The 22,282-nt window shown below is 37.8% G+C and overlaps 1 pseudogene; it reads right to left on the reverse strand.

Moving 5' to 3' along the window:
• Positions 1 to 4,453: 4,453 nt before the first annotated feature.
• Positions 4,454 to 4,573, reverse strand: LOC129893605 (5S ribosomal RNA; annotated as a pseudogene).
• Between the last annotated feature and the right edge of the window lie 17,709 nt (positions 4,574 to 22,282).

Genomic DNA, 22,282 nt, shown 5'->3' on the forward strand with positions numbered 1-22,282 from the left:
ATGATAGAGAGTAGTAAGTATGTGAAGCTTTCTCTTGGCATGTTTTGGGAACAAGTATGTAAAGCTACCCTTCTTCCCTCTTGATATGTCTTTGATATAAGTACGATGTTATAATGCTATGATTACTCACCGATTCCCATCATGGGTCGGGTACGTTATATGATGGTATGGTAAAGCAATGAAAAAGTTATGATACCAAGCTCATGACGGACCGGGTATGATATATGTATGTAATGACTCTATGAGGGAAAGTAGAGGGTATGTAAAGCTTATCTTCTTTTTTATTTTTGCATGAACCATAGAAAGCCAATGGACGAAGAATGCACAAAGTCTAGAAGAAGCTCTTATTCTTAAGTACACTAGGATGGCTAATATTTTTAATTTCCTAGAACTTATGTCCTTTTGCCTCGATTCATGTAAAAGTGTCCAACCATCCTAAGGTTGTATAACTTATGTTGTGGTATGAAGCATGACTCTTATTCACTCCTTTAAGCTAGAACTCTTCCAATAATTGAACTATGGCTTCTTAAGTTTTTCTATAACTTAGGAAGTAGTAAGTAGGTAAAGGTAATTTCTTTTTTTTGGCATAAACTTTATGAAACAAATAGACGAAGTATATGTGATCCCAAGGAAGCCCCCATTCTTAAAGCCTCTAACATGGCTATTTTCTTGACTTCCAAAAGATATTTTATTACGCCTTGATACGGATAGATGATTCCAAAAGTGCTACTTTCATGGAAACCATAATTACACTCCTAAGGTATTTGTTATGGCTATTGTCTAAATTTTTGAATGATAGTTCATTTTGATTATTTCAGCAAGTCTCCAATAATGGTTTAAATTGCATATGGTTACTTCTCTACTCTATATACCGTAACCCTTCTATCACCAAGTACCGGACCGGGTACGTAATCGTGCACAGTTCACTGCATTATCCACCGAGTCCCTCACTAAAGGGCTGGGTACACTATATGAGGACATGACAGTGCAATGATATGAACGACTCACGAGTCCCTTACTAAAGGGCCGGGTACGCTATATGAGGAAATGATAATGCAATGACATGAATAATTCATTGAATCCCTCACTAGAGGGTCGGGTACGTATGTATATATATATTTATGATAATGTGATATGATAAGGTGGTGATGGTGCCAGACCTGATGATGGTCCTACAGTTATGATTCACTGAGTCCCTGAAAGGGCCGTCTATATTGTATAATATGAGCATGCATGTTTTTATGATTCACAAGGTATATGTACAGTGTTTTCTTAAGTAAAGTCTTTATCCCCCTGACTCTCTTTATTTCAGATATGCTTTCACTTATGCTTTGTATACTTAGTACATATGTCGTACTGACCCTCTCTCTTTGGGTGGCTGCATTCATGCCCGCAGGTACAGACTCACGCCTTGTGGATCTGCCAGCATAGTTATCCCGATCAGCAGTTTGAATGTGCTCTGTCGTGCCGGGGCCTAGTTTTGGTGCTAACCCTCATTGCATGTATTTATTTGTTCACAGGTACGGCAGGGGCCCTTTCCCGCCTTATGTTATCTTTATAATCTTGGAGGTTTGTAGATATGTATGTGGGTTGTATATGGGTTATATAGGTATGTATGTACAGTCGTGCGGATATGGTTTATGTTGTGAGGGACGTTTTCCCCTATCGTGATCACCGTGCCGGCTGGGTGTTATATAGTATATTTATAGCTAGCAAGGTTATACGTAAGTGTCTAGTTTGGGCACCCATCACGTCCTACGCCGTTGGGTCATGACAAAAGTGGTATCACAGCGGTTTGGTCCTCAGAATGTCTGTAGACCGTGTCTAATAGAGTCTTGTTTATCGGTGTATTGTGCACCACATCTATAAATAGGAGGCTACAAGACATTTAGGCTATTAACTTCCTTTCTTGTCTTAGATCGTGCAATAGAGCATAGCCATAGGATATAAAATTCCTTTTTCTAACCTCTGGTTTCAGCTGAAGAATGACATTGACAGAAACAAATGACGGATGATATTGGAAGCTACCCAGCATACAGGTAAGTAATGGTATGAATGAGGCATGCTGGATAAGCTAAGAAGATTGAAATATGATTGAAATGTGAAGTCGAAGATTGAAGGAAAAAGTGGACAGGAAAGTGTAATGGGTGCAGTTCGAGTTGGACATACTAGGTAAGTCCATTATTTTATACTGTTGTTGATATTGGGCGCCCTGTGTGGCGGTGATATGAATATATATATATTAGCCCCGTTAGGCATTGTGGCTATGATATGATATATGATTTAGATGTATATATACATCAGCCTTCCATGGCATTGTTGGTATTTCCTGAGTGCAGGTTTGGGATAGTAAGGAATATATAGAAACTCGGCCGAAATTTTCTAGGAAAAAAAGGGAATGAACTATAAGTTTATCAGACGACTTGGAAATTGATACCGAGTACCCCTATTATGATGAACTAAAGTTGTTGGGGTACCCTCCGTGTTGTTGGTAAGGGGGCCCCATATTTACTTAGAAAGTTTTAGGTCGGAGGAAAACTCCTATTAGAGGGCAAGATGTCCAGCAATTGGGTTCCACTTTGGAGGGAAAGTACAGAACCCTCAACCATTAGTGGTGAACTAGATAAGTTGTTCACGACTCAAGAATGAACCTAGAGGGAAACCATAAGAATTAGGCATTAAACAGTATTGTGGTGCTTATTGGATCTTAATTTCCTTCTTGTAGTGGTTAGAGGATGCTTTATGGTAACCTTTTATTGGTTATTAAGCGACTAAGGAAGACATGAACTTATGGGCTTTCCAGAATCATGTGCTTCATATATTGGATAACATACTAGAAGGATTCAGAAGGGTCGGTGATACCAAGGAATGATTTTCCCAAGGGATATGAGGGTAACATGAAATTCCTTGGGCACAAGAATGGCCATGGATTGAAAGAATAGAAGGACTACTGTAGGGAGCATTCAAGATAGATGTGATCAATAAGTACAAGTATCGAATAAAAAACGGAATAGATAGCTACGAACTGAAGGTGTAGTACGAAAAGGCGAGAAGATAAGACCATTATTAGAGTAAAATTGACATGAGACTGAGAAGAATTGGAATTTAACCTCAAGTACCTGACAAAGATAAAAGATTATGAGATATAAAGAAGTATTATGGATATGTGATTCCACCATGGAAAATATAAAGACCCCATAAGGATGAGGGAGATAGCTTATCAAAACCATTGATGCATTGCAAGTCCATTAAAAGGAACAAGTAGTATCTACTGGGATGAAGATAGTGTTATAGCAGAGCTAGAAATACGGGTCACTGGAGTACAAGTACTTCCGAATAGAGAAGTTGAAATGATTAGGGGCGCCAGCTAATCGCTGGTAGGGAAGAAAAGAATGTGGCTCTGGATAAACTACGATATTAATTGTATGACTCGAGTAGAAGTACTTGGACTAGATTAGGTACTAGTTATCGAGAATTCTAAGCACCCCATATTTGTATTAAGGTTTCTTGCAGGGGCAACCTAAAGTATAAATTATCTAACAGAAGGTGTAGATATGGTGCAGTATGTCAAATATGTTGGAACAGAATCATATATGTATGAGCAGTTGAAAATAAACAAGAATTGACATGGGTACACCCTAAAGGGGGGAAGTAGACAAGAGAAATATAAGCATGAGATGAAGTCAACTGCAACTATCATGTGTTAACGGGGACACTTAAATTTCAAGCAAGATCCCACCCCGGCATGAGTTAGCAAGGGCTAAAGACTAGCAATGAATAGATACAAGCCATGATATTTGAGACCATATGGAGAACCATTAGTAGACACCCTAATGGGTTGGTGCCTACAAAAAGGGGTGAATACAATAAGAGGGTAAGACTACGCGATCTAAGCATCATGTAAAAGGTAGTAAATCCATGTTGATTAAAGATTAGGATATGGCAACAGAATGGGTTGTCGCTGATATATGACATACCAGTAGTAAGGAAAACAAAAGAGAATCACCTATGGTAAAAAATAAGGAGATCAATGAATACTTGAAGGAAAAAAGGGATAAGATAGAATAGCATTAGCGCGAGCAAGTTCTAGTGCGAAGGTAGTATGTAAGGCGAGATGGACCAGGAAATAAAAAGACTGCGTCTACCTCATACCGATTGTATAAAAGTGGTGGTGAAAACTATGAATATATATATACAACATAAGACCAAGCGGGGGTGTACATGATGAAAATGATTTATGATATTTTTGAGATATTACAAAGAGATACAAAGAAAAGTTAAATTAAATGACCAAAAAGGACATGGTTATGGTGGAACTAAATATCTACCCTGATACCAGTTGTGTAAGAGACAAAAGGAAAGGGAAAGGCGAAACATGAAGACTAGCGAGATGACGCTAAGGTAAATTTTGGGCTAAGTTGAGTATCTTGCACATTATTGCAAGGATTGTAATGAAACGTGACACGAGGACTTCCCGGGAAGGTCACCCATCTTAGTACTACTCTCATCCAAGCACACTTAACTTTGAAATTCTGGTAGGATCTAGTGCGTTAGTACTGGTATGATCACACAAGATGGAAGAATCTGAACTAGCGGCGAAGCAACGACACGAGATTATGTACCTTGAGTGTTATAAGTAGGATTAAGCAATTTGTAAAAGGGCTTAAGCAAAACGAGCAAGAGTAACTGGTTACTAACAAATGGCACACTAGTATGCCAAAGTTCTGCAACACTATACTAGTAATGATAAACAAACCACGAAACGGCTATACAGGCCACTGTATGAGCGAATTTTGACACCACTTGGTAGCCAACTCTGAGGGGCAAAATAGTAAAACCCAAAAGGTAAGGGTACCAATTAATGTCATCTAAATAAGGCAAAAAGTAATACATGAGGTCAAAGATTCCATAATACGACCTTGGCTATAAGACTCATTTTGCACTCTATGGGCGGATGATGGTATATAGAATATCATCGGTAGATTAACAATATCAACCTATTTCCGTCGATCAAAGACTACCTGCTCAGTCGAGAAGGTGTGAAATTATAGTTTAAGAGGGTGGTAGGACCTTAAAGAGTCCCTATAGCTATTGTCCTAGATGAAGGATCCCAAGTTACAGTTACCTACCAAAGATCAGTCTGCAAAGAGATTGGGAAGATGGACAAACTAAGCTTGGTAGCTACATAGTAGACGATATGTTGCAAGCATATACGTTTGACCCCAAAGGTAACACGGATAATTACCTACCACCTATTAAGATTACTTACGATATTAACTGTCATTCCAGTCTCCGAATGGCCTCGTGTAAGACCTTGTATGATAGAAAGTGTAGGTTTCCATTGGGTAGTCTGATGTTGGCAAAACATGACTAATAGGCCCAGATATGGTCCACTAGGCTGTAGAGAAGGTAAAGCTTATTCAGGAGAGATTATTAGATGCCTAAGTCGACAGAAGCTATATGCAGACAATCGATGTCGACCTTTGGAATTTCAAGTGAGTAACTGGGTGTTCTTGAAGGTATCGCCCATGAAATGAGTAATGAGGTTTGGCAAGAAAGGGAAGATGGGTCTGAGATATATTGGCCCTTACCAGATCCTTCACCGAATAGGCAAGGTTGCCTATGAGCGAGACTTACCAACGGATTTAGGAAGTAGTACATCCAATCTTCCATATATCAATGCTTTGCAAGTGCATTGGTGATCCATCCCAAGTATATCCCGTAGATGATATTTAGATCACAGAGAAGTTATCTTACAAAGAGCAACCTATCGCCATCCTGGATCAAGAGATTATAAGATTGCAGACTAAGGATATAGCTTCCATCAAGGTGTTATGGCGAAATGGGAATTGCAAAGAAATGACCTAGGAAGCTGAAGAGAAAGTGAAACACAAATATCCGTACCTATTCCCTATGTCTACAGGTAATTCCAACTTCTGAAACTCTTAAGTTGATGAAAGTATGTGTTATTGCAATAGAGAGGAATTTTCCCTATTGTCTGTGTAAGATTTTGAAGAAGGTTTTGTTTAATATTTGAGGATGAATGTTCTAAAGGGGGGAAGGATGTTATACGCCATACTTTTGTACCTTGGAAGGTTCCTAAGTTATTTAATCTTCTTAAGCTTCTTAAGTTTCTTGGAGATTCTTAAAGTTTCTTGGAGATTCTTAAAAGTTACCATCTGAGCCGGATAATCTATAAGGCTACAAAATAACTCCAAGGAAGGAAGAATGAGATACCCTAAAATAGAGAAGATTGGAAATAGGGTCGTAAGAATCCGGAAGGAGTTGGAGACCAACTAGTGAGTCCTAGGGCTCGACTTACTTAATTAAGCTACCAACTTGGAAATATTACATACTTAAACTACTTGAGTACATACCAAGCTTACGTAGCAAGAATTACATAGGTTTGTAAAGCCAGACGAGATTACAAACCCACAAGGAGAAGAAGAGAGCGACTTGTGGCAGCATAGAAGAGTGCCACGTGGTAGTAGATGGAGGTGCCATGTGGCAGAAGCTGCAACAAGATGGTGGGCCCCTACAAGACACATGGCATTCCCTAAGTGGAGGAGGTGGTGCATTGGCCCTATATGTCACCTTCTAAAGTGGCATATATATATATATATATATATATAATTTATTTCTTTTATGGTCATATTTATCCTATAAGTTTCATTCTTATCTCCAAAAGTCAAGAAAATTCCATAGAAAAGTAGAGAAGAGAAACTTAAGCTAGAGAGAAAAAAAAAACTACGATTTTTAGAGGAAAAAAGGGTAAGTTCTCCTATTCTGTTCTGTGAATTAATTATATGGGGTATACGAAGAAGGTATGAACTTGTTAGTAATATAAATTTATGGTTTTGGATGAGCTCCGAAAAATTATCAAACAGCCACAAAGTTTTAGGCGCGCTAATGGAACTTCGCAAGTTTTGACAAGTTTGATGAGTTTCGGACAAGGTAAGACTTTCCATTTAAAATTTTAGTTTATGATATTGTTATGGGGTATATTACATGTCTTAAGTGAAGCTGGAAGTGGGAAAAGTGTATAAGGATGCTTGACGTTAGAAACAAACCAAATTAAAGTCGTAGTAGGTAAATCGAAGTCGAGTAGTGTCTTGTCGTTGTGGTACTACAGGTTGGAGGTGGTTTAATTGCGTGTTGCAAGACTGGAAAGTACTCAAAAAAGGGTGTGGTTTCTGATGGTTTCATCCATACGACCCTCTGTTTCGTATGATAAAAGATTTTACGAAATAAAGGCTAAGAACTCTATTTTGGTATCGTAGTTTTGAGCTAGTTGTTTGGAATTGTATTGAGTAATGTTGAGGTGATTTTATTGTATATATAGATGATGTTTGTTTTTGGTAATATGGATGCTAAGATTAGCAGTTGGATAGAGCAAGTTATAGGGGAGATGCTGCCCGATTTTTGGTAGCTTCGGAACTAGTAACAAACTAGTTGAGGGTAATGGATAGGAAATGACTCCTATTAGTACTTGGTTGTAGACTGGATATTGGAAAGTGAAATTCCATTAAACTTAGTATTAATTTCAAGTCAAATAGGTTAAGGAGGTATCAAGACAAGCCGTATTTCAATTAATCCTTGAAAAGGTATGTGAAGCTATCCTTTTTTTTCTTTTGGCATGTCTTAGCCTTAAGAAATTGATATATGAAGTATGGGGACAATTCCATTCATATAACCCCAAATATGACTCATAAGTCTTATTCACTTCTCGATGGTAGAATTCTTATACTGGTTGAGTTATTGCCTCTCAAGGCTTCTATATGATAGAGAGTAGTAAGTATGTGAAGCTTTCTCTTGGCATGTTTTGGGAACAAGTATGTAAAGCTACCCTTCTTCCCTCTTGATATGTCTTTGATATAAGTACGATGTTATAATGCTATGATTACTCACCGATTCCCATCATGGATCGGGTACGTTATATGATGGTATGGTAAAGCAATGAAAAAGTTATGATACCGAGCTCATGACGGACCGGGTATGATATATGTATGTAATGACTCTATGAGGGAAAGTAGAGGGTATGTAAAGCTTATCTTCTTTTTTATTTTGGCATGAACCATAGAAAGCCAACGGACGAAGAATGCACAAAGTCTAGAAGAAGCTCTTATTCTTAAGTACACTAGGATGGCTAATATTTTTAATTTCCTAGAACTTATGTCCTTTTGCCTCGATTCATGTAAAAGTGTCCAACCATCCTAAGGTTGTATAACTTATGTTGTGGTATGAAGCATGACTCTTATTCACTCCTTTAAGCTAGAACTCTTCCAATAATTGAACTATGGCTTCTTAAGTTTTTCTATAACTTAGGAAGTAGTAAGTAGGTAAAGGTAATTTCTTTTTTTTGGCATAAACTTTATGAAACAAATAGACGAAGTATATGTGATCCCAAGGAAGCCCCCATTCTTAAAGCCTCTAACATGGCTATTTTCTTGACTTCCAAAAGATATTTTATTACGCCTTGATACGGATAGATGATTCCAAAAGTGCTACTTTCATGGAAACCATAATTACACTCCAAAGGTATTTGTTATGGCTATTGTCTAAATTTTTGAATGATAGTTCATTTTGATTATTTCAGCAAGTCTCCAATAATCGTTTAAATTGCATATGGTTACTTCTCTACTCTATATACCGTAACCCTTCTATCACCGAGTCTTGGGCTGGGTACATAATCATGCGCAGTTCACTACATTATCTACCGAGTTCCTCACTAAAGGGTCGGGTACGCTATACGAGGACATGATAGTGCAATAACATAAATGACTCACCGAGTCCCTTACTAAAGGGTCGGGTATGCTATATGAGGAAATGATAATTCAATGTCATGAATGATTCACTGAGTCCCTCACTAGAGGCCCGGGTACGTATATATATATATATATATATATATATATATATATATATATATATATATATATATATATATGTATGATGATGTGATGTGATAAGATGGTGATGGCATTGGACCCGATGATGGTCCTACAGTTATAATTCATTGAGTCCCTGAAAGGGCCGGCTATATTGTATAACATTAGCATGCATGTTTTTATGATTCATAAGGTACAGGTACAACATTCCTTAAGTAAAGTATTTATCCCATGGCTAACTTTATTTCAGATATGCTTCCAGTTATACTTTGTATACTCCCCTCTCTTTGGGGGGCTGCATTTATGCCCACAGGTACAGACTCACACCTTGAGGATCCACCAACATAGGTGTCCCGATCAGCAGTTCGAAAGCGCACTATCATGCTGGGGCCTAGTTTTGGTACCAACCCTTGATGCATGTATTTATTTATTCACGAGTACGATGGGGGCCCTGTCCCGCCTTATGTTATCATTATACTTTTAGAGGTCTGTAGGTATGTGTGTGGGTTATATATGGGTTATATAGGTATGTATGTACAATCGTACGGATATGGTTTATTTTTTGGGGGACGTTTTCCCTTGTCGTGATCGTTGTGCCGGCTGAGGTGTTATTTAGTATATGTATACATTATGACTTAAACAGGGGATAGGTTTGCTTATATATAGCAAAGGTATACGTGACTGTCTAGTTAGGGCACCCATCACGGCCTACGGGGTTGGGTTGTGACATTATAGGCCTAAGGCATGACAAACTTAGTATAAGAGAACAAGATTCATGAGTCCTAGGGTGTCTATTAATCCAAATCTAGTAGAGTCCTTCTTATCAATGTGAAGTGTGTCACATCTATAATAAGGAGGTTATAGGACTTTAGAAATTGTTTCACTTTTTTGTTTCTCCATCTCATGCTATAGATTTTAACTCTATGAAGTCTCCTTCTAATTGGTGTGTTTCAATATTTTCAAATCATGCCTTCAAAGTGAAATTATCTCGTAACCATCTTGAATGTAGATCTAAAACTGCACCAGAGTAGTTTAGGAGGAAGTTGAGAATTGGACTCAGAAAATTCCACAGACCACGTAGCGCATGATGACTTCTGAGGTTGAATTTAAGAGAGCTATATCAATGTTTACCAAGTTGATGGCTACATAGGCAGGTCATCAAAATGCCTCAATCCCAAGCTCTAGTTGGATTCGTGATTTCCTGAGGATAAATTCACCGGTCTTCACTGAATCCAAGGTTAAACAAGATCCTCAAAACTTTATTGATGAAATGTGGAATATTCTGAAATCCATGCATGCCACAGAAATACAAGGAGTTGAACTTGTCATCTACTAGATGAAAAATGTTGCCAATGTTTGGTATAATCACTAGGAATAAAGCAGAGGTGAGGATGTTGAGCCCTGCAGTTTGGGATAAGTTGGAGAATACTTTCTTGGACAACTTTTTTCCATGAGAGTTGAGGGAGCCAAAAGTGGAGGAGTTAGTGAACTTGAAAAAGAAAAGGATGACAGTTAAGGAGTATGGTCTCGAGTTCATTCATCTATCTAGGTATGCACCCAAAATGGTTCCCAATGTGAGAGACAAAATATGGAAATTTGTTTCAAGTTTGGGATGGCATGTAAAGAAGGAGTGTCATTCACCCTTCTTGATCTCAGATATGGACACCTCTAGACTCATAGTGTATGCCTAGCAAGTTAAGGATAAAAATATAAAGGGCAGAGAGGAATGCTAAGAGGCTTGGGTGAGGTACCTTCGGGTGTCTTATTCGTCATAGCATGTCTAGGCCCTAGGCTTGTGTCATGACAGTTAGTGTGATTCTCCTCCATTTTTCATCTTTGTCTTTGTGTAAAGAAGCTCAAAAATTCTTGAGTTATTTTTCCTCCTCATAAACTCCCCAACACACTCCCATATTTCTTATTTAATGGGAGATGATTCCAAGTTCTTTCCTTGAATATTCCTCCTCAAATAATGTAATATTAAATGGATTCCTCTTAGAAATCTAGCTAGTTGGAGGAAACATTAAGGAAAGCTAAGTGAAGAGATTAAAGGATATCTTGTCCCAGAACAGTCTAAGGTTATTCCCTCTCCTTCAAATTTAAAGAAATTTCCAAAGATGTAAAGATCGAACTTCTTGAATGTTAACGATGTAGGTGAGATAAGTATCATGAACCAAGATTTAAATTAAATGCCTAACACAAATGATATGGATTATGCCCATGATCGTATGACATTTAGAGATAGTGATGTGGTTAAATATGCAATGAATTATAAAATAAAAAGGGATTTATTCATGTGTGGCTCATTAGATGCTTTTATGTTATATGCATTTGTATATCATCTAGGAAAAAAGTATGTAGATGCAAATTTAATAGTCACAATCCTAAATTGGGGATGTGATGACACCTACCTCATGCCCACTGATAGGTAAGATTGTCATGACCCAACCCCATAGGCCATGACTTGGGTCCGACCTGGACCCCCGTATATATATCTATCAGCTATGGTCAAGTCGACTATAGACATGCAGTGCATATAAATCTAGTGTAGTCAAACCGGACTACAAACAATACAATGCCAAGCATCAGATTCCTATTGGGCGATAATATTTTTATAAACCTGTAGCCTCTTTCATTTGTATCACCTCATGAAAGGGTACACAAGCCGACAAGCATAACACTTCATTTCGACGACTATTCAACTATAATGCCTCAGATTTAGATTGTCTTCAACATCAAGCATTTCTTTGGTTTTTTCACATTTCCATCCATTAAACAGCCTTTAATATGATTATTAAAAACACCATAAACTCCAAATTAAAAGTAAAGGTCTTACCTTACCAAAATTGGCCAAACTCGCCAAAACGTGCCTCAGAACTTCTCTAGACGCGCTGAAATTAGGCGGACTGTTTGTATGACTTCTTCCCTGCCCTAAATTGGAATTTCTCATTATTAAACATCTTTATATAATCTTGGGATACCATAAATAATTAATTCATGAAATGAAAGTCGGAGGCTCACCTCCAAAGGGTCAAACCCGTAGCTCCCTCCTCTTGCTCCTATAGTTTTTCTTTCAACTTTCTCTTCTTCTTTCTTACTTTCTTCCAAGTTTCCAAGTGTAAAGCTGAATTTATAGTTGTATGTATCATAACATACATATATACATCTCCATGTAGTTGAGGAATACTGTAGATAATTAATTCACGGAGAAAAATTGAAGAACTTACCTTTAATTTCTCAAAACCGTGGCTGCCTTGTTCCTTGTATTCTTCACATTTTTTTCCTTTCTTTTGGCTGGAGATTTGGATGAGAAATGTGACTAGGAGTCACTTAACACATATATATACACCTATTTAGAATGTGCCAAATGGCAGCCCCTAGGGTGACACGTGGCAGCCTCCTAGGGTGCCATCTCAACCCATGTAGCCAGTCAAATACTGCCATATGGCAGTGGAGTCCACGCCAAGATGCTGCATCACCTACTTGACTCTAAGTAGGTGCATCACCTACTGGTCCAAGTAGGTGTATCACCTACTTGCTTCGAGTAGGAGCGTCATTTCCTTATTTCTGTTTCATGAGCTCGTAATCTCATCTTACTTCAAGAGCCTATGCACTCCTTGATACTTAAGCTCGATATGTACTCAAGTAGCTTAAGTGTGTAGGACTTCTAAGTTAGTAGCTTATGTAATTAAGTTGAGTCCTACAACTCCTTACTTGGCCTCCACCTCCTTCCGACTTCTCATAACCTTATTTCCAACCTTCCCTACTATGGGGTATCACATTCTCCCTTTCTTGGAGTTGTTTAATAGTGTTGTAGATTATCCGTCTCACATAGTAATTGCTACGAAGCTTAAGAGACATTCTGAACTCCAGAGTGTGGGGTATAACATCCTTCCCCCCTTTAGAACATTCGTCCCCGAATGTTAAATGAAACTTCCCTCAAGACCTTATAATAATTGTAGGGAGATTGTTTTCTATTGCGATCACACATATTTTTATCCAAGTAATTAATATACGAGTTTCAAGAGTTGGGGTTACCTGTAGACATCAGGAATAGGTACGAATACTTTTGTTTTATGTCCTCTTTAATTTCTCAGGTCATCCCATTTTCCGATTTTGGTTTTTCCACAGTATCTTGACGGAAGGCATGTCTTTAGTCTACAATCATCGAGTTTTCCAATCTAAGATAGAGATAGGTTGTTCCTCGCATGATTCCATTTATTGGACATTATCTATGGAACATACCCTGGGTGGCTCATCAGTACCCTTGCGAAGCATCCCTGCATAATTGTATCACACCATTCAATTCATACTTACATATCCCCATTTTAGTTCATACTCATATTCAGTTCCTAACATCTCTTTGAGGTGCTTCTGTTAGCATTTCGTTTTCCAATTAGTTGGTGGAGAACTAATAAGTTGTTATCATAAACCATTTTCCAACCATCGTTGGAAGAAACTAGAATATCTTAAACATAACAGGACCCATATGGTCTCCCCCTAGGTTCCTCCTCGAGTCAGGAACAACTTATCTAATTCTCAACTAAAAGTTGGGGGCTTGGTACTTTTCAAAAAAAAAGTGAAATTCAATTGCTCGACATCTTACCCTTCAACCTGAGCCCCCTTTTTTTCCCTTTTTCGTCCTACAACACAAATACGACTGGAGGTATCGTAGTTTGAACTTTACTGCTCAGGTAGGCTTTTGTTTCACCAAAATAAAATTCTCCAAGTAGAAATGATGCCCCTTATCGATAACATGAAGAGTACCTCTTATAGCTTTAATTTAGCATAATATGGGTACTCAGTATCAATTTCCAAGACATGTTATAACGCTATGTTTTATTTCCTTTTTCTTATTCTTGGAAAATTTCGACAGAATTTCCTCTACACTCCTTACTATCCCAAAACCTACACGCAGAAAATACCAACAGTGCCTCATAGGACCAAAACATATATATATATATATATATATATATATATATTCATATAATATCATAGCCGTACACGGATTTCAATATTAACAATACTATGAAAGTAATGGACTTACCTCGTATGTCCAATTTCGAATGGCATTTGTTGCACTTCCTGTTTACTTTTCCCTTTAGTTTTTGACTTTATATTTCAATCATATATCAATACCTTACCCAACAAATATCTCTCGTGCCTTTACTTACCTGCGTGCTTTGTGACTTCCAATATCATTATTCACTTTCTTCCGTTGATGTCGTCCTTCTGTTAAGATCCAAGGTTAGTATAAGGGATATTCCTATGACTCGGATCTATAGTACGATTTCAGATATGAAAGAGAGGTACATTCCTAAATGTCCTGTAGCTTCCTATTTATGGATGTAGCATGCAACACATCGATAACCAAGACTCTACTAGACACGGTCTGCAGATAATCTAAGGATGAAAGGCTTTGATACCACTTCTGTCATGATCCAATCCCGTAGGCCGCAACTGGGGTCCGACCTGGACCCCCGTATACATATCTATCACTTGTGGTCAAGTCAACTATAGACATGCAGTGCATATAAATCAAGTGTAGTCAAACCGGACTACAAACAATATAACGCCAAGCATCAAAGCCCTATTGGGCGATAATATTTTTATAAACTTGTAGCTTATTTCATTTGTATCACCTCATGAAAGGGAAGCAAGCCGACAAGGCTGCCATAACATAATAATATATATCATAAATCATCTAGACCCAGCTGAATCAAACTGACATACACAACCCATATATACATGTCTGTTGACCTCTAAAAACATCAACGACAACATATGGCGGGACAGGGCCCCCGCCATACCCCTGAATAAATAAAATAGTTTTATACATCAGTGGTCAGTACCAAAAGCTAGGCTCTGATACGATGGAGCCTCTTCCAGCTGAGCTGACAGAATCCCTAGCTGATAGACTCCCAAAACTTGTACCTATACCTGCGGGCATGAACGCAGCCCTCCAAAGGAAGGGGGTTAGTACGATATATTTATTGAATATGTAAAACATAACATAGCACAACTGGAAGTATATCTAAAATAGAGAAGTAGGGGATAAAATATCAAATAAAAACCTATACCTGTACTCTATGAATTACAAAAGCATGCATATTCAAATTATCCCATATAGCCGGCCCTACCAGGGATCTGGTGAATACATCTGTAAAACCATCGTAGGCCTTATCCCATCACTACCTTATTACAGCACATCATCACATCATCACATATATACATACGTAACCGACCCTCTTGTGAGGGGTGGTGGATAATGTAGTGAATTGCATAAATATTATAACTGGCCCGGGACTAGGCGAAGAAGTGTTACAGTATACACGAATAGAGTAGTGAGTAACTATATGTAATTTAAATTATATCGGAGACTCAACGGAATAAGAAATTTAACCCTTTGCCTGAGGACCCGAGTAGTAGTGTAGTCATCTCGAGTGACCTCCAAATACCATTATAAAATGCTTCAATTGAAGTCTCGGGGACCCTAGACAAGTATTATCATAGGGACAAATCAGTTATGGAATCAAAACACTTGGTATTATATAGTCTGTATGACTTGGAGCCTGTACATTCATTATCCCATTAAAACCTAGGGGTTTCTAGGGAACTAGTTCAACTATTTAAAGAATTCGATATTCAAAAGTAAATAAGAGATGTTTAAGAATGGAGTTACCCCAGAGCTCGTATCATATTTCACTTACAGCTAAGACATGACAGAAAAGAAAGAGAATAAGCTCTATATAGTCTATACTTTCCTTCATGTGGTTATCACATACATATTTCGTACCTTATCCATCATGGGGCTCGGTGAACAACTATGGCATCATAATCTCATTTCATACCAAGTACATATCAAGATAAAGGAGAGATAGCTTTCCACACACTACTTTTTGACACGTAGAAGCCCAAATAGGCAATACTCAATACTTACAGAAGTTCCAATACTAAGTAGTATATAGGGATTATAAGACGTACTTGATGTTATGAGAATGGAATTATCCACTCAATTCACATACAACTCCCTTAAACCTAATACTTGCCAAAAGGAATGAAAAATAACTTTACATACTTATTCCAAAACATGCCAAAAAGAAGCTTCACATACCTCGTACGGTTTACTCTTTGTACCATTCGCCTCATCGTCCTTTGAACCTATTAAAGATGGAAGTAATATGAATATCAACCACTCTTGACTTCCCATCACCTTGAATTTCACCTTAGTATTCATGGAACCTATTGTCTTTAACTAGTTATGGTGTTAACGAAAATTAGGCATTACCTCCCCTATAATATCCCCTATCCAAATTTCCAATTACATCCCTAATCACTACAGCCAACCAACAACATAAACGTTCAGCATATGTTTAAGCAATTCATGTCAACAACATACAACATAAACTCCAAACGACTTGCTCGCAACTATGATACCAAAAGAAGGTCTCTAATCTTTGTTTTGCAACATCTTTAATTATATGAAATGAGGGGTTGTGTTTCTGCAACCAGTAGCACCCAAACCAATTTTATAATACATTTAGGCCCTGCAACACAGCTCCACACACCTACAACAGCACACCATAAGCATAACACTTCATTTCGACGACTATTCAATTATAATGCCTCCAATTTAGATTGTCTTCAACATCAAGAATTTCTATGGTGTTTTCACATTTCCAGCCACTTATACAACCTATAATATACTTCTTAACAACACCATAAACTCCAAATTGAAAGTAAAGGTCTTACCTTACCCGAAATTGGCCAAACTCGCCAAAATGCGCTTCTCTAGATGCGTTGAAATTAGGCGGACTATTTATATGACTTCGTCGCTGCCCTAAATTGGAATTTATCATTATTAAATATAATTATATTATTTTGAGATACCACAAATAATTAATTCACGAAATGAAAGTCGGAGGCTCACCTCCAAAGGGCCAAACCCGAAGCTCCCTCCTCTTGCTCCTAAAGTTTTCCTTTCAACTTTCTCTTCTTCTTTCTTACTTTCTTCCAAGTTACCAAGTGTAAAGATGAATTTATAGTTGTTTGTATCTTAACATACATATATACATCTCCATGTGGTTGAGGAACACCGTAGATAATTAATTCACGGAGAAAAATTGAAGAACTTACCTTTAATTTCTCAAAACCGTGGCTGCCTTGTTCCTTGTATTCTTCACATTTTTTTCCTTTCTTTTGGCTGGAGATTTGGATGAGAAATGTGACTAGGAGTCACTTAACACATATATACACCTATTTAGAATATGCCAAATGGCAGCCCCTAGGGTGACACGTGGCAGCCTCCTAGGGTGGCATCTCAACCTATGTAGCCAGTCACATGCTGCCATATGGCAGTGGAGTCCACCCCAAACTGCTGCTTCACCTACTTGACCCTAAGTAGGTGCATCACCTGCTGGTCCAAGTAGGTGTATCACGTACTTACTTCGAGTAGGTGCATCATTTCCTTATTTCTCTTTCGTGAGCTCGTAATCTCATCTTACTTCAAGAGCCTATGCACTCCTTGCTACTTAGGCTCGACGTGCACTCAATTAGCTTAAGTGTATAGGACTTCTAATTTAGTAGCTTACATAAGTAAGTCGAGTCCTACGACTCCTTACTTGGCCTCCAACTCCTTTCGACTTCTCATAACCCTATTTTCAACCTTCCCTACTATAGGGTATCACATTCTCCCTTATTTGGAGTTGTTTAATAGCGTTGTAGATTATACAGCTCACATAGTAACTGCAAAGAATCTTAAGAGAAATTCCGAGATCCAGAGTGTGGGGTGTAACAAAGATAATCCTTTGTAAAATATGTGATGATGAATAATATACGTAGAAGTAAAACCTGAAACAAAATAAGTCTTAAAAAGAAATTCCTCATAAAATTACAATAAGAAGTGGAAAACAATACAAAAACTCCTCAACATACGGTGTCACAAGTACAAGTAGCTATTGGTCTTAAAGTACAATATAAACCTATAACAACCCTTGTGGTCATTAGGGGATAGTTAATAGTGGAAAGATTTTGGGCTAGATAAACCTTTTCAGTAGTAAGTAAAAATTTCAAAGTAGACCAATCTCATATGAAATTTGAGTAAGGTGAGATCAAGACCAATACAGAAAAGGATTAAAGTTAATTTCTAAGCGTGAATTGATTTTCCTAGTAGCTAAGGAATTAAGGAGTCCATAGGAGTTTTTGGAATTAAAATCAGGTAAGTAGAACTCAGAATATCAAACTTGATGTGAAAGGGTTGTTTTAGTACGTCAAGATTCGAGGGTGTATTGTGAAATGGGAGCTTGGAGGAGAATTTCTGAGTTTTTATCTCCATGCACGCTTCCATAGAAGATCTATAGAGGGCCAGTTGCGAATTTAATATGAAAAAGTCCCAAAACCGCTCTTTATTCTACAACTTTCTTCTTGATAGAAGAAAGGGTGACCTAGGGTTATTTTCTGCAGGCTTCTACCAATTTCTTCAATAAAGGTAAGTTAATTACTCCCCTAACTTGTGATTCGATTCTTGGACCTTAGAATCTATGGTGGTCATCTTAGGAAAGGATTGTTGACTTAAATTAATGGTGGAAAAAACCCTTGTTTGGGGTTGGGGATGATCATGATTTTAGCCTAGGGTTATGTTTGAGTATGATTCTAGTGTTGTTAGGACATTGGTCATTGTTTGTTGTGTTTTGTTGTTGTTTTAAACCAAGAACAAGCCAAGGAATTACAAAAGGGGAAAGCTCAAGTTCTTATAGTTTCCAAGGCTTGATTCTAGGTAGCTAATGGTTATTGTTTTCCAGTTTATGTTATATGTGCTTATCAACTACTTCTTTGGTATTTCTTGCATGATATATGATTAAAGAAGAGGAAAGAACATGATTTAAAATGAAAATTATTGTAAATCTCATCCGACGATGTGTTTACCTGGGTGTACAAATGCTATAGCTATTCATTGTGGATGTCATTTCCATGTTGGATCAGGTACCACACCGGTGCATATTAATGTTTGGATCGCGTACCATACTGGTACACTAACTAATGGTTGGATATGGTACTAGCTGGTACACTTACTAATGGGTAGACCAGGTCCCACACTAATACACTAACAGTATGTGTGTATGTGTTTAGAAAAATGGGTTAGTTGTGGTATGATTGGTCATATTTATTGTATGTGTCAATTCAAGATTAAAGATTGGGAGTATGGACTTGCTACAACTGTGTTTTTAATTATATATTATATATTTTACTAACTTATGATTTTTTGTTCATATTTCATATAACTAGAAGTAGTCATATGATCCTACCAGTACACGGTAGTTTGTGTATTAATACAATACTTGCTTTCTCTTTTTTGAGTGTAGGGCATGTTTAGACGTCTTCTGAGATATCTAGACCATGATATTTCCGCTATGTAAATCCATGGGTGAGCTATTTTAGTTAGGCTGTCGTGTATTCCTCCTAGTTATTTTGTCTATCTTTTTGGACACATACATTTTAGACTTTGATTTATGTTTTCTTGTGAGGATTGCATTTCCCCTAATTCTAGATACTTTAGAATTTTAGTACCATGACTTTCAGATTCTAGGGGGTTTATTTTTGTACTACTTTTTATAATATTGATTTGAATTTATGGGAACTTGGTCTTTTACCTATTTCAAACTGTCGTTCTAGTGATCTATTTAAGGGTTTCACTTTGTGAATGGTTTTATGGGTTAATAATTGGTTCTCCCACCGGAGGGTCAGTGGTAAGTGAGTGTTTTTATGGGCCAATAATTGGTCCTCCTACCATAGGATAAGTGTGGGTACCACTCACGTTGGGTCAGGGTCGAGATAAAGTTGGTATTAGAGCTCTAGGTTCATTGACCTCATCTTTCAAAAATGAGTCTAGTAAATTCTTGTGAAATGGGAAAGAGATGTTAGTACTTTCTTTGTAAAGCTACAAGGCTATAATAAAATTCTTTTCTTTCTTCCTTTGTGCTATGAATTGATTTTAATTGGTATCTAATTCCTTTTAATCGTCTGTCCATAGATGGTCCATACTCGATGAAATGGTGCAATGGGAGTAGCTCATGCTATAGAGCCAACAACATAAGGACTCGACAGAGGCAGAGGTAGTGGAAGATATAAGGTCAAAGGGAGAATGACACCTGACAAAGATGGGGCTCGGGCGGCGATTGAGCCCAGGAAAGAAAATTCTCCCCCACCCTAGAATAATGTCGATGACAAGGTTGAGATTAAAATTGAGGAGGAGGCTGAGCCAAATGTGGAAACTTAGGCTAGGGGTAAAGGTCTTCCTCCCATGTCCACTGAGGTGGTTCAATAGGTGTTGGCATTTTTGAATAAGTTGCAGCAACTAGAGCTACTACTACTATATTGACTCCTAAAGCTATAGGTGCTCAGCCTTTTCCTACTATGACCTTAGGAGGAAGGGAACCTTGGGCACTGATACATTCTTCCATGAGGCCTCATGATTATTGGTACAAAGCATGAGATGCTGACTAAGTTCCTAAAGTTAAACCATTTAGTGTTTCAAGGTACAGAGAGCGATGATGTCTTTGAACTTATTTTAGACTGCTATGAGCAGTTGCCTAAGCTGAGCATTACGCAATAACATGGTTTAATTTTGTGACTTTTCAACTGAAGGGTGAACCAAATAGTGGTGGAGAGATTGTGTGCAATATTGATCATCAGCCTTGCCTCTACTAACTTAGACTCAGTTCCATGCTTTATTTTTGGAGAAGTACATGCCTCGTTCTTTGAGAAATCACAAAAATGAAGAGTTTTTATCTTTGGAGTAGGGTGGTATGTCATTGGCAGCCTATGTGGCAAAGTTTCACACTTTGTCCCAGTAGACTACTTAGATAGTGAGAATAGATGAGGAGAGGATTCATTTTTGTGTAAAGGGACTGAACACTGATTTGCAGATCTTGTCTCTGCGTATGACTTCGGAAAGTAAGAGCTTCAACAAGAGTCGATTATGTTAAGAAAATTGAGGTAGTTCAACAAATTGGACAGGCCAAGGCATTGGATAAAAGGCCCAAGGCTGTGGGAAATTTTAGTGGTTTTTATTCTATGGGTTCTTGAAAATAGGTGTATTCAGCCCATCCGATTCAGTCTACTTTTCCCTCTTCTACAGGTGGTTACTCTGGGGTTACACAATAGTCTCTTACTCATGGTATTCAAGTTGATTCTTACTCACTAGCCAACTGGCAATTAATTGATCGAGTATATGTAAGATCCTAAAAGCTTGAAAGTCAGAAATTGGTGTGTAAGAATGAAACCTAAGAAAATTTGCACTAGTTGAGGTTCATGAGGTCCATCACAGGTCGTACTCAGCACCATGGCCCTTGGAAGGGAGTTGTGGAAGTGCCAGGGAACAAGATCATCAACTGAGGACCACGAAAGGGTCTATGAACTATAGTCCTGTTCACCGACAATCAAGTGGTCTGTTGAAACCACCCTCAGAACCTTAAAATAAAGTTGACTTTACGAGTTCCACCACGACCCATTGAGACCTTCACGGTCCGTGGTCCCTATTCATCAAAAGTACTCGCATAGACTAGACCGAGGCAATCTTCATGATCCACTCCATGGACCATGGAGATGTTCACGGACCATGAAGATGGTGCGTCCAGGATCCAGTTCCAACCCTCAGGTTCACGACCGTCACTACGGACAATGGTGGCTTTGATGGTCTATGGTGACCTCCTATATAGTGACCCATTCAAAGATAGTAACATATAAGGTATTTATATTAATATTTAATATTTATGTAGGGACTTACTATAGTTTTAATAGGTCATTGTTTTACCCAATAACTTAATATTAAAAATCAATATCGACCCGATAACCCGATAATTTTTTTTATGAAACCGTTAGAAACCCGTTAACCCAATTACCCAATAGTAATAAACCAATAGCATTTTTTTGGTTCGATTTTTGCACACCCTTAAGTTTTACAGGTCCTTACCTAAGAAATGAATTAGGACCAAACCAAACTAATCAATAAAAACCAAAGCTAATCGAAAAAAGTAGTCAACCGAATTCAAATGCCCATAACCCCCAAAACAATCAATCCTTTTTCTACTGAAAAATATCATAAAAAGAAAGCAATTTAAATTTAACAAAATCTACAAAGGATTCTTAAATAAAACACAAGAACACAATAATCAAAGAGATTAAATCATAAGATAATCATACCCAAGAATTCACCAAAATTTGTGGAAACGAGACTAGTTTATAAAGAGAACTCACTAGAGATAACTTTAAGAACAACCTGCTTCTCAGTGAAACAATGAAAGAGAAAACCTAGCTTCAGTTTTGAAAAAACTAAAACCGCCTAATTTGGGAAACTTCTACAATATTTAGGCAGAAACAAAAGACTACAATTTTTTTGGTGG

This window comes from Solanum dulcamara, chromosome 6 (genome assembly GCF_947179165.1).
Source record: "Solanum dulcamara chromosome 6, daSolDulc1.2, whole genome shotgun sequence".
Classification (NCBI taxonomy): Eukaryota; Viridiplantae; Streptophyta; class Magnoliopsida; order Solanales; family Solanaceae; genus Solanum; species Solanum dulcamara.